We start from the raw sequence: 11,642 nt of genomic DNA, 5'->3' as shown, positions 1-11,642 counted from the left end.
TTGTCTATTCATGATGATGTTGATGTTTATAAAGAATTTTTAAAGAAATATGCAAACATGGAAAAAAATAGCTTAATTGTCACACAAAGTGAGAAATTTGTCTTGGGCTCTAAAAAGATGACATTCAACATCATACACATTAGAAATATAACAATGACTGTTGAATTATATTTGAGAAGATTCTAAAACATAAATTACATTATAGATTCCTACACTGTTAGTGCAAATAAGCAAACAGAAATCATATTCCAGTGCCTATCATGCCCTAACTGACACAATTTAAAAACTTTATAGACACAGATTTTTAAACCTGCTCATTTTTCATGGCAAATTCAAACCTACTGTCAGAAGGCAGCTGTTCAACATGGAATGGATCATGTATGATTTTAATGGCTTGCCTTAGAGCAGTGGTTCTGGTGTGCCATAAGGCACATCTAGGTGTGCCATCGGAATCTGCACATTATCACTGCACCATAGCGGAAGACGCTGTGCCATGTGACATCCACTATGTTCCATAGCCAGCTGACCATAACCATTCCCTCCCAGCTCCCACAGCCAATCACAGCTCTGTCTCTCAACACAGCAGTGTTGAATACTTCTCTAATCCCTGCTTGCATTAATACTGATGCACCATGCTGCTGCTAGTGGGGAAGCTTAACCTCCTCCACCCCAGCCTCCTCCTTTATAGAATAGAGCTTGTTGCACCCTCAGATTCAGATTAATACAACTATGGATTAATTTCTTTTGAACTAATGTTATTGTGTTCATTAAGCATTGTCATAGATGTATCTATCCATATGAGGGTTTAAAGCCATGGACTACCTGGAAAGTCAAAGCATGCTGCTTGACTAACCAGGGACCTTGTTTTTTCCCCTCCAAGTAAAACTGTTTATCTATTTTGCAATTAATGGTTAAATGTATGATAAGTGTTCCTGACTAAACTATGTTTTTGAGGGCTTGGTAAAGACACAAAATACACTCCGTACAGGACATTACAAGCTTTATCTTCCACTGCCATGCTGTCCTAGAGTGTATTTGAATGCAAAACAATGTAAAAGTAGCAGAATTCTCAATGGAGTTTGGTACTGACTGAGCAAAGCGTGTTAAGGAATTAAATAATTGGACCTAGTTGAATTTGTGAGATTAAATTAATTATTAGATCCTGAGGAAATTCAAGTGTTTTTGAACATAAAAGAAAAGCTTTACAGTTTAAAAAAAAAAAAGTTTTGGCTGGTCAAGCTCTGACTTCACCGTTTGATTCTTTACACTGATTTGTTTAAAAGCAAAAATAAAGTAAGGCAGATTTTTCAGCAAAGATTTGCATCACTTTGCATTGATTTTATGGCAATTAATTCACATTTTATTCTTTGCTACATGAAATAAAAGACAGAATCTTCCTGATTCCTTTAGATGACTGATCTATAATGAGAAACAAATCTGTAATGACATACCAGATGCTTCAACTATGTTTCACCTTTGCCAGTTAGATTTAAAAATCCTTATATTACCTCTTAATGTGCGTCCTTTATGATCATTCTGTTATTTGCCAACACTGTGAACTCTATAAATCAACAATGCACATAAACTGATGGCACATGAGCTAAATCTGAAGATGATTTATTGATAGAATTAGTCTCACGTGCAGAATATAATGTATTTTGGTTGGCTGCCATTTGCCCCCCAGGTAACAGAACAACTGCAAAACACGTGAGAACTTGGTGTTCTCTCCTGTTTCTATTTTTTGAGAGCTTAACACTAAAAAAGGCTAAAGGGCGGAGCTGCCATCCAGCTGAAACCAGTTCCTAATATCTCTATTTAAAGGTTAATGCACATTAAACTTACGCTTCATCAACTTCTGACATACCTGTGACAGAAACACCTCCTTCTGCACCTGAGGGCTGCTCAACCAGCGGGGAGCTTAGACAGCTGCTGAGGGATTATTTAGAGACATGCAGGTGTAGAATAAGGCAGAAAAACCTGAGTTTCATCTGCAGAACGATTTCAGTGAATTTAAAGGTGCATAGATGAGTGCAGGTGAGACATCCAGGCTTAGAGTAGGAAACAGAGGGAGGTGAAGAAATGTGGCAGGTTCTTCGTGCGGGCAGAGAGAGCCGGGCAGCTCTGGGTTACAGCGTTCATCATGGATCAGGGGCTCTGGTGCATTACAGCACGGCTCCTGCTGCAGCTCCAGTCAGCAGCAGGAGCTTCTGTTTGTCCAGGGAGAAAGCCACTCTGCAGGGGCTGAACAAGAGGCTGGCCTCGTACCTGCAGCAGGTAGGAGAAACAAGAGGCAAACCTCCCCTGATTGATCAAGAAGCTAACAAATTCAAACTGGCAATCATGTGTTATTACAGCTGTTTCTATAAGCATGAGTTAAGAAAAGCAGCTGTTTATAGAGCTTTGCACTGATTGAACACTTCTTTAAATCCTTGGTGCATGAAGAAAGACAGAAAAATCATCATTTATGCTTTAGTTGATTGATTGATCAAGGGAAAAGAGACACTTAATTATAAGACTAATTCAGCCAAGTGTAAGGATGCATTAAACATATATTTACCAGTTTCCCTCAGCAGAGAACAGTGTGTTTTTTTTTGTTTGTAGGTAGTTATTCATTCATAGAAGAAAAAAGAAAGATCTTCTTAAGGGTTGATGTTTGCAGTTATTCTTGTTTAACTTGAACTTGTTTTCTGATGAGTTTAGGCCTAAAACAAAACTGGCTACAAGTATATCAGTCATAAATATGAGTGAGATTAACAAATTATGTTCAATATCAGGTACATGACGAACGTTTTACTTGAATCCAGATCATGAATTTAGAAAAATAGCTATTCTAAGATCAAGCAAGGCCAGCCATAAGAGGATAAATAGGATAGCTATCAGGCCCAGACACATGAGCACACAAACTTTAGCAGAAAACTGAATTCAAACTATGATAACCAAATTTTAATTTCAACAGAAAGTACTAACCCCTTAAAGCCTGACAACTCAAGTAATAGCCAGAAAATTCTTATTTTTTGGGACTGAAATGTTTCTTTATTCTTCCACTGATGTCCAACAAAGGAGAAATTGCCATATAATTTCACATCTATAATTTTTTGTATCACATTTGATACATTAGGTATTGTTGGCAGCTGATAATCCACTGGAGGGCATTTTTTTTTTTGTCATTTTTACGATTGTAAATAAAAAGTCTTTAAGTAACTTATTGATCATTTTGATTAGATAGAGGTCTCATGAAAGTGTGTATTAAATATGACACAATAGGCTTTAAAGGGCTAAACATACTGTAACTTATTACAGCAACAAAAAAATGCTACTGCCATGGGCTGGACCAACTTAATGCAATTTTGTTGAGTCCATGCAAACCATGCCAGGGCCTGAACAAAAGCTGGGATACTGGATAGGGAAATTAAAGCATATGACCCCAACAATGGCATGTTAAACTTTTTTCAGTCAGCTTTAAGCTGATATGAGTCTTGCCTCAAAGGTGAATGGTAGCCAGGAGGCTAGTGGAAACACTGATGGCTGATGTGTTGATTTTGTAAAATCACATTGGGCCTGTGGCAGTCTCAGTATTTCTGAGGACGGGCCTGGGAGCAAAAGAACATTAAAGTGACAGATTTTGTCGGTGGAGTCTGGAACTGGTTCAGCGTAGCATTTTTTTTCCCAGGTGAACTGAGAGACTCAAACCTGGGAGCGCAAACCCAACCGGCAAAAATAACGTTCCCTCTGTTGACCGTTTCAAGCCCTGTATCAAAGAATATTCTTACAGTTTGGCTTTGAGTCCAAAGCCTAGTGGCTTTGAATCAGTATTCAACCTAGTTCTATTGACATTTATCATTAGTGCCATTGTTATAATTACCCTCACTGCCATGTGTGAATCACTTGATTGACTTTTCTGTTTTTACATGTGCTTTATAAATAAATCAGATTGACTGAATGGTAGCCTAAAACTGCAATAAAAATGAAAATAAACACATGATAAAAACTAACTACAAAAATGACTTTCATAACCAATGATTTGGCTACAAATTATAACAGCTGATTATTAATAATGCCTTGTTTGTCTTATCTGATTGGTTGATGCAGGTCAAGTGTTTGGAGGCAGCCAATCAGAAGCTGGAGCGTCAGATCCAGGAGGCGCTGGATAAAAAGTGTCCCTCAGAGCTGAAAGAGCTGGACGGACATCTGAAGACCGCAGCTCTGCTGCAGGACCAGGTGTGCTCAGCAGCATGGATGAATATAAAAGAGATAAATAAAGTAGAATAAAAATGAAGGGAGTTTAGGGAGAAACACGGTAACTAGTGTCAGGGAATGATATAGATATGTAAATATACCATGAATAGAAATAATGAAAATGTACTAATAAAAGGAATGATGATAAAGACACTTGATTGAAAATGTTCATACCAAGAAACAAACCCAACATAATATAACACCATATGAGATGGAATTCAATCAGGCTAAATTAGGAAAGAAGATGATGAAATATAAAAAGATTTATAAAAAATAAAAAAAATGAATAAATAAACGGATAAATTAGGAACACTTTTAAAAAGATCGAAAATAACAAGGTAAGAGGTAGGCCAAAAACAAGAGGGAAAAAGAAAAACAGAGTGAATATAAAGGCCTGAAGCAGCTGCTCAGATAAATGATGACATTAATCTCTTAGCATCTCAGGCGAGTTTTGTCTCGTCAGCAAGTTTTGCTTCTGCTTAAAGGTCGGACCTGTTCAGACTCGTTAAATAAATCTGACATGACATCCAGGTACATGTGAGAGTTTCGACCTAATTTTTAACAAATGACTGATTCATTGATGAACAAGTTTTTCTGAATAGAGATGTGATGTGAATAACCAGGGCCGTGACAATGACAACGCACATTTATCAACATGGTTTTTAACCCATGAAATTATCTTTGACAACTCCCACAGCTGTTAAAAAATATTCTAGGACAAAAGAAAGTATTTTCAAACATTTGCACAATTCTTATGGAACATTAGCCTTGCAATGCAGATGGATTGTCCAGATTTCATGCCTGTCATCAAGCAAAGCTTCAGTCTGAAACGATCATGTCTAGTCTGAGAACAGACCTGACCAATCAGAGTCATTTCAGGAGAACAAGGAAGTAGCTGTGGGCGGGGTTTAGCTGTGCTGCAAGGTGGAAGCAATGGCTGCCGCCGAGGTAGCGATAAGCTCCGATGTAGCTATAGTATAGCGGCAGTTTATCAAAGCAGAAAGCCTTTCTTGGTGGAGAAGATTTTTTTTGCTCTCGTACTGACCGGCCTCTGCATGAGTTTGATCCACCAACATGCGCCACCATTTCTGAACCAAGACAGCAGCTGCCTACTATCTCAGTTTGTCTTGTCCTTCTGATTGGCCCCTAAAGAATGACAGATTAAATGTTTGTCCAATAACCTTCCCAGACACTCTGTAAAGGAGTTTTACCAAATTAATGTGACAAATATCCTATACAATTCATATAAGAAAGAGTCTGGCATGTCAGGTTAATGGACTAACTCCAAACTGACATTTAGACCCTGTTTACTGCAATCTTCTGTGACTGTAGTTAAAGGATTTTTAGCTCTTAAGTCAAGTCAAAAGTCTGAAATAAAGACATAAACCCAGAACAACTGATTTGTACCTTAATGCTTTATACTTTCTCTCACTCACAGATTGGAGCATGTCTCTCAGCCCAGGCTCAGGTGAAGCTGCAGCTGCTCACTGCAGAGCTTACCTCCTTAGACCTCAGTACAAGGTAAGTATCAAACCTTCAAACACATACAGTTCATAGAACATGTAGAGATATCCCATTATCCTTTGCTTTGCACAGGTGTGAGAAAGAACGTGAAAGTCGTAGTCGTGTTGAAGCGGAGCTAAGTGACCTAAGGCAGCTGGAGGTGGAGATTAAGGTCCACAAACTACCAGAGCTGCAGAGTCTTCTTGACAATCATTCACAACAACTGATAGAGCTGCAGGTCCAACACCAGCAGGTAAATGTGCCTAAGAAAAAGATGAACTCTCGATAGGGACCATGTACCCTGGGCTTATCTAGTCTCAGCCCACAACATGTCCTTTAGTGGCCACCATAACTCAAACAGTAAAACAGCACTGACACCTCCAACAGGCCCAGGCTCTATTAATGAGAGATCTAGGCACTGAACAACCCCAACTCCAAAAAAGTTGTGGTGCCGTGTAAAAAGGAATTAAGGACAGAATGTGCATAAACAACATATGTGGTGTTAAAACTAAGACTTCTCACCATTTCATGAAAAAATACTAGCTCACTTTGAATGTGAGCACATCTCCAAAAAGTACTCACAGGAAATTGTTTACCACTGTGTAGCAGCCCCTCTTCCTTTAACAACAGTCTGAAAATGTCTGGGAATGAGGAGACCAATTGTTGGAGTTTTGGGAGAGGAATGTTGTCCCATCCTTGTCTGATGTAGGAATCTAGCTGCTCAACAGTCCTGGGTCTTCTTTGCTACATTTTTTATTTTATAATGGGTCAAATGTTTTCCATCTGTGAATGGTCTAGACTCAGGTTCAGCACCTGGACCCTTCTACTGTGAAGCCATGCTGTTGTGATGGATGTGGTCGGTGGTTTAGCATGTCCTGCTGAAATATGCAAGGCCTTTCCTCAAAGTGATGCAGTCTGGATGGGAGCATATGCTGCTTTAAGGCAGTGGCTCACTGACGAGGGGTCGGGGGATACTTTCCAAATAAAAAAAAGCAAAGAAATTTTAATGATTTCAAGTTGTATATTTTGTCCATTATAGTCCTTAAATGAGTTCATTTTAATTAAAAAAAAACATAGTTTTAAACAAGATCTGGGCTTAAATGTACGTCATTTGTACATGTTGCTTTGAGCAAAATTGGACCCTTTAACCACCTCTATATAGGGTGGAGGTCCCTGGTCTCTAACACTGTTATTTTTCGGGTCACAAGCTGAAAAGATTGGGAACGACTGTTTTAAGGCACCATTGATAGTGCTTCCCAGATGTGGGACCAGTGCAACCCCATACCATCTCCTCTTTAGTCTATACGACACAGCACCCTTGGATTCCAAAAACAATTTCAAATTTCAAACAACCACAGAACAGTTTTCCATTTTGCCTCAGTCCATTTTAAATGCCTTTGGCCCAGAGAAGACAGTGGCATTTCTGGAGCATATTCATATATGGCTTCACCTTTGCATGATATAGCTTAACTCATATTTGTGGATGGCACAGTGACCTGTGTTGACAGACAATGATTTCTGGAAGTGTTCCTGAGCCCCTGCATTGAATTCCAATACAGAATCATATGTTTAGTGTGGTGCCACCAGAGGGTCCGAAGATCACAAGCATCTAATAATGTCCCTTGCTCAGACAGATCTCTCCTGCTTCTGTGAATCTTTTGATGATATTTTGGACTGTAGATGTTGGGATATTCAAAGTCATCACAATTTTACATTGAGGAACATTTTTACCCACGCCGATGAAATCGGCAGGGGGTTATGTAAAGGGTTCTGTATCTTTGTTTGTTTGTTTGTTTGTATGTGTACAAGATAACTCCAGAACGGAAAGTCAGATCTTCACCAAACTTTCAGGGAATGTTGGGATAGTGACAGGGAAAAATCGATTAGATTTTAATGATGATCCGCACACCCGTTCGGTTTTTCTCCGACTTCGAAATTTTGAACACCATGGTAATCAATGGGAGCGTCGGTTCCTCGGTGGCGCTGCTTAGGCGTGGGTCTGCCGCCTAAGATGGCCATTCTGGTTCTAATACTGCAATTTTTGCTGATTTGTGAACCTCTGCCCATCTTTACTTCTGAGCAGCTCTGCATCTCTGAAATGTTCCTTTTATACCCATGTTACTGACTTGTTACAAAATAACAAAATTAGTTGCAAAATGCTCTTCCAGCTGTTTTTTATTTGTACACTTTACTTTTCCAGCCTTCTGCTGCCAACTTTTTCGAGATGTGTGGCTGCAATCAAATTCAAAATGAGCAATTTTTTAATGAACTGCTAAAATGTCTCAGTTTCAACATCTGATGCATTTATGTTCTATTGTGAATATAATATACATTTATAAGAATCGACAATCATAGCATTATGTTTTCATTTATGATGTGCCCCAACTTTTTTGAAATCAGGGTAATGACTATAAATACCATCGACCCAACTAAATGGCCTCTGACATGGTACCACCATATCAAAAAGACAGAGAAAACAAAGGGTAAAGTTGGTAGAGGGATTTAGAAGGAGCTCTAGGAAGGCAGAGCCAAGGAGAGATGCCTGTTTGGGCTAGAGCTAACCCTACTGGATAGGGCTGTATGCACTACCTCCCCATATTTTCTCACTCCTTTGAAAGAAAATGGGAAATAAGACAGAAGGAGCCTGTTTGGGCTAGAGCTAACCAGACATCTTAGGCTCTGTGCTCTACCTCCACCAACTCCCCCATTTCCTGAGGAAGACGAGAGATGAAAAATTCATCTGTTTCTTTGTCTTTCAAAGTAGAATACCTGTATGTAAATTATGTTTCCTGTCGATCGATTCAGGACATGCAGAGTCTCCTAGCCCAGGTGTCACGGGGTGTTGCTGTGGAGATACAGACCACTGACACATCAGACCTGCTCCAACAGCTGGACCAACTGAGACAGACGAGTATGGCACTGCTGAACAAGAACCAGGATGAGCTCTGGTTCAGCACTCAGGTATGCAAACCGTTCATCAGTGGTTTTAAAATAAATAAGAAAGGAAAGAGAACAGTCGGAAATGTTCTTTTGTGTGCACATTTGTATGTTTTGGTGTATTTTGTGCAGGGGTCCATGGTGAGTTCCAAAGAAGTGGCCTATAATCCTGCAGTGGAGTCAAATGTTGACCAAGCAGAGCTGAAGGAACTGAGGAGAACAGCAGCGAGTCTTGAAGCAGAGCTAACACAACTTCAGTCTGTGGTGAGATAAAAGTATATTGTTCTTGTAGGCACTGACCCAAATGGCACACTACCGTTCTACACTTACAAGAAGTGACAACGGTTTAACTTGATGCTAATGGTAGTCACCAGGTTCCCTCAACGCCACATCATGACACCAGGAAACTTTTCCTCATAGTACCATCGCACAGCCCCAACTTCATCACTCTTGTTTGGCATTGCCATTTGGTTTGTTTACATCTGTGACTACTGCTTGTGCAGGGTGTTCTGTGCTGTTACTGGTAAATGCCACTGATGTCATGGTAAAATCATAGGAGAAGAATTGAACATGCCAGTCAATAGGTCTTAGGTGTCTCAGACGAGTTCTTGATTGACACTGCAATAGATGAAACAACAGATTTTTAGGGGTCAACAGGTCAATGTTACTAATGTTGTGCCTGGCGATAATCATAGTGAAACTTTAAGTATGACCGCAGCTAGAGAGAACCAACTTACAGAAGCAGCCTTATGTCTGGATTGAGTTTCTTTTATTGGCTCCGTTGTAAACAGTCAAAAAAAGTAAAAAAAGAGCTGTGATGGCCGAGTGGTTAAGGCGTTGGATTCGAAATCCAATAGGGTTTCCCTGCGCAGGTTCAAATCCTGCTCACAGCGTGGTTGTAGTCATACTTTAATATTTCTCTGAAATTTGGGGAACATTGCTGACTACTAAACTGTTGGGGCCTGTCCTGGATCTTATACTGTCAGTGCTTAAGGCGTGTTGATGTGTTAGAATTATGAATGGAAGAATTCATGTTCTGGCATGGCACATTAAACAAACAGAAGGGAATAGCTGTGGAATGGATTTCTTGCATTTAATTAATCTATTCAAAAACAAGCTCAGTTCAACTGTATGAGCTGTGATGGCCGAGTGGTAAGGCGTTGGACTTGAAATCCAATGGGGTGTCCCCGCGCAGGTTCGAACCCTGCTCACAGCGAGTTGGCCTGATTCATGAATCAACCATGTTTCTCTCAATGACTTTAATGGCACCCTGGTCCTGTTGGGGAGTGACTTCAACCAGATCATAATGTGATCTGTTGTGTCATTACAGCCACTGTTGAATTCAGTAAATCCCCTTCAAACCACCTATGCTCCACTCTGGTTACTGAACCAAAAATAGTTGGTTCTTCCTTGCGGTCCATGACATCATCAGGGGGTTGTGAAGATGACTGGAAAAAATAGAAAAAGTGGGCTGCAGAGAAGACAAAGTATTTGGTTCTGATCTGCACACTGACAGAATTCCAGGTAAGGCTGGAGAGTAGTACAAGCAAGAACAAGTTTGATGCTCAACTTGCAGAAGAGATAGCGAAGGCTGGGTTGAACGCCAGACCAAATACTACTATAACAGTGTACACTCCTACTTTTGCTGCATTAAGAATAATGCTCCATGCAAAAAACAATTAGCAAGCTCGGAAGGACCATCAGTCGAACTGGAAGAATTGCTGACTGGCTGGTTATGTATCAGCTATCAGCTGTGATGGCCGAGTGGTTAAGGTGTTGGATTTGAAATCCAATGGGGTTTCCCCGCGCAGGTTCAATCCCTGCTCACAGCGTATGAATGTGTTGATGTAATTTATAGATCCAATGTGGTCCACTCAAAATAATCCATTGAATTAAATGGTCACAATAATAAACTTGCACACTCTTAGGAGCTCCTTCTGTCGTTGTACGCTCACAATTTCCCGGGCATCTTATACAAAGGTCACTGATTGGTTACCTGGTGGCAGGTGAGTAGACTTGTTGGCTTGAGAACTGATTTGTTAGTAGCGGAGATGTTCAGCAGATTGGTTTGTTTGAGAACTGTTAGTTAGCTGCTGGTCCTCACACTAGCTTGTTGACAGGCTGACTGGATCGAGAACTGAGAGGTCAGAAGGGTGGATCGTCAGCAGAATTGTTGGTTTGCAAATACACTGTTTTATAGAACGTTACCACATTTTCTACTACAGCTTCAGGAAAAGCTTAATTTACATCTAATGGTACATTCTCCTCACCTACTGCAACAGTGTTTACTCCTACTTTTGCTACATTAAGAACAATGCTCCATGGCAAAATAATTAGCAAGCTTGTAAGGACTGATCAGGAGAACTAGGAGAATTTCTGTTGGGCTGGACTGGTCTACTGGAGCAGCTGTGATGGCCGAGTGGTAAAGGCGTTGGATTTGAAATCCAATGGGGTTTCCCCGCGCAGGTTCGAACCCTGCTCACAGCGCATATACATCACTGGTTGATTCTTGATTTATGAATTATATTTGACTCTTCTAAGAGAATCTAATGAAATAGATTGTCACAATGACAACCTAACAGATCTGTGGAGCTTCTTCTGTCAGTGCATGATGTGCACCTTACTTCTGCTTTTGTGCTTATTAATTGCAGGTTATAACCCTTAAAAGCTGCTTTCTTTCTATTTACCTGTCTTCCTGTGCAGAACCGAATGTTGGAGGCCTCTGGTCTGGAACAGAATGAGTCTTTTGTCCTACTGCTGGACGCCCTGCAGGAGAGAGCGGACGGTCTGTGCATAGACCTTGACTCAGTGTTGCAGGCTGCAGCTCGTCAGGCGGCAGATCATCAGGATCTACTGGACATCAAAAGTAGACTGGAGACTGAAATAGATGACTACAAGAAGCTGCTGGATGGAATGAGTCAACCAGAGTATGAAGTTTTACCATTTGCCTTTGCATCATTTAGACA

At 40.3% G+C, this 11,642-nt stretch overlaps 4 non-coding genes across 4 annotated transcripts; all 4 read left to right on the top strand.

Annotated features, from left to right (window-relative positions):
* The first annotated feature begins 9,487 nt into the window (after positions 1-9,487).
* trnas-cga lies at positions 9,488-9,569 on the top strand. The gene has a single exon. It is a non-coding gene; the product is annotated as a tRNA-Ser (tRNA).
* A 242-nt stretch (positions 9,570-9,811) lies between these two features.
* trnas-uga lies at positions 9,812-9,892 on the top strand. Its single transcript has one exon. It is a non-coding gene; the product is annotated as a tRNA-Ser (tRNA).
* A 534-nt stretch (positions 9,893-10,426) lies between these two features.
* trnas-uga lies at positions 10,427-10,508 on the top strand. The gene has a single exon. It is a non-coding gene; the product is annotated as a tRNA-Ser (tRNA).
* A 573-nt stretch (positions 10,509-11,081) lies between these two features.
* trnas-uga lies at positions 11,082-11,163 on the top strand. The gene has a single exon. It is a non-coding gene; the product is annotated as a tRNA-Ser (tRNA).
* The last annotated feature ends 479 nt before the right edge of the window (positions 11,164-11,642 follow it).

Source organism: Cheilinus undulatus, linkage group 21 (genome assembly GCF_018320785.1).
Source record: "Cheilinus undulatus linkage group 21, ASM1832078v1, whole genome shotgun sequence".
In the NCBI taxonomy this organism is placed as follows: Eukaryota; Metazoa; Chordata; class Actinopteri; order Labriformes; family Labridae; genus Cheilinus; species Cheilinus undulatus.
This window is presented reverse-complemented; position numbering and strand designations above follow the sequence as displayed.